This window comes from Branchiostoma floridae, chromosome 9, assembly GCF_000003815.2.
Source record: "Branchiostoma floridae strain S238N-H82 chromosome 9, Bfl_VNyyK, whole genome shotgun sequence".
In the NCBI taxonomy this organism is placed as follows: domain Eukaryota; kingdom Metazoa; phylum Chordata; class Leptocardii; order Amphioxiformes; family Branchiostomatidae; genus Branchiostoma; species Branchiostoma floridae.
Window position 1 is genome coordinate 4,695,296 of NC_049987.1, and position 2,082 is coordinate 4,697,377.

Genomic DNA, 2,082 nt, shown 5'->3' on the forward strand with positions numbered 1-2,082 from the left:
CCCTTATCAACATTGTTAATTGTGGATTTCAGACTTTTTTAATTATGTTTAGCTTCCTGTTTAGAGTTGACTATGATAAATAACTGACTGCCTATATGTTTGAGGGAAAAGAAGGGATTTATAATAATAGTACTAATGATAAGTATCAAAAGTTCTTGAAAATTATTGCCTGAGGGCTAATTACAAGTGAGAAAAATGACGAACAAACAATGGTAAACAGTACAGTAAGTGACCACTCTGCTCTAAAGTCTAACTCTAAGATGTTACTTATTCATAACGGGCTTTTTTTATCATTTTCATTTTTATAAAACTTTTCAACGTTAGATTCTACCAAGACGTAACAAATCTAATTGAATGAATCCCAGGATAACTGTGCCAGCAGAAATCCTCATGCTACCTGCTGTCAATCAATTTTGGTTGCTAGGTGAATGACCCTGCAAAAACCTGGGTCACTGAGTGAAAAACTCACGAATGTTGACATAAATAGATGTCGCTTGGAAACGCCCAGGTCCTTTGGCGAATTCTTTCCATAGGGCTAATTGCAGGTTACATGAAAGGGCACGGACAGTGCAGCATGTGTCTACTGTAAATTCTGATGTATTGGGTTCTGATGTAACATACATTCGCATACTGTAAATGTATTCAAGTTCGCGGGGATTTAATTTCGCGGTAGCGGGAAAAGGGACTTTTCGCGGTGGTTTTAATTTCGCGGTAGCACTATATACTATAGTCTCTTACTGCCATAGAAAAATGTTCGCGGTGGTTTTTGTGAATGTACCTTCCGATTTTGTGCTAACGTTACGCTAGACAGTGTGCCGTAACTTGGTAGGCTTGTTTTAATTTTGCTCTCTTCAGAAGAATTCAATTCTATAATATTTGGCTTCCCTTTGACAATAAAATTGTGACTGTATGTACTTCTTGTCTCATGTGAGGCTGTATCTAGCACAATCTAGCTGATGTTTTCACGGAGAAATGGGCTAAATGCACTGTTTGTGACAGTCCGACTAAGAATATCATTACGAAAAAACAACACCGCCAACATCAACAAATCTCTGCCTACCTTTTGGGAAATATCTTCGACATCTTAATTTCTAAAGACAGTCAGCCTACATTTGTTGCAGCTTGTCAGACACCTGTAGATTCGGTCTATATTTTATAAGCAGTTAATTAAAGAATCAAAAGCAAACCTATTTGTCACGTTTCATGTAGCGCCCCGCCCCCATATAGAACGCAAGCATGTGAGGTCGGATCGGCTTACCGGAGACCATTTTGAAAGTACCTCACACATTTAAATTCACATATTTTGAGATTTTTTTTACTTCTATGGTAGCAATAACTGACAGTTAATCTGGGCCGGGAAAATGACAACAAAAACATCGGCGCTAGCACGATGCGACTGACCAGAACAGTAGGGGGAGGGGCGCGGCACCGACTGGGTTCGACCAGTCGCTTCTCGCTTCTCTCTCGCCACCGGCGGGCGTTAGGAGTTATCATCTAAGTCAGCACCGTCCGCAAACATCCGCTGATGTTCTACAGATTTTTGCAAAATTTGTCTATACTTACGCGCAGAGTTTGTCCGTCAACAATGACGAATAGCGTAAAATTTAACTTATTCTTATGTTATGAACTGAACTTCGTGTCGCGCGTCCTGCACCAAGTCAAAGATTATGAATTTTCCGAGTGATTCAAAGCTTTAATTTTTTAACATTTGAATACATATTGTCGAAGGAAACCAGTTTTTTAACCATGGTTCTCTGGCCGCAAGCCAAGAAATTTCTCCATGGCCCTCCCCCAAGCCGAAAAAAATTCCTAGGCCACGACCCTCCCGCAGATGACCGCCTTCCCCACGTTAAATTTCATCGAGTAAACCATGTTGACGACCGTCAGAAACCTTTGTGGACAGACTGCCCCTGTGGGTTATAGCTATGGGACTCAGATGATGAGAAACCCTGTTTGAAACAACATTGAACATTGGGTTCATTATTCAAGATGCATAACGTTACACATAAAAAAATTATCAACATTTATTTGTACCTTCTTGACTTATCCTGTATCAACATCTTCAACTAAATCAGTTTACCC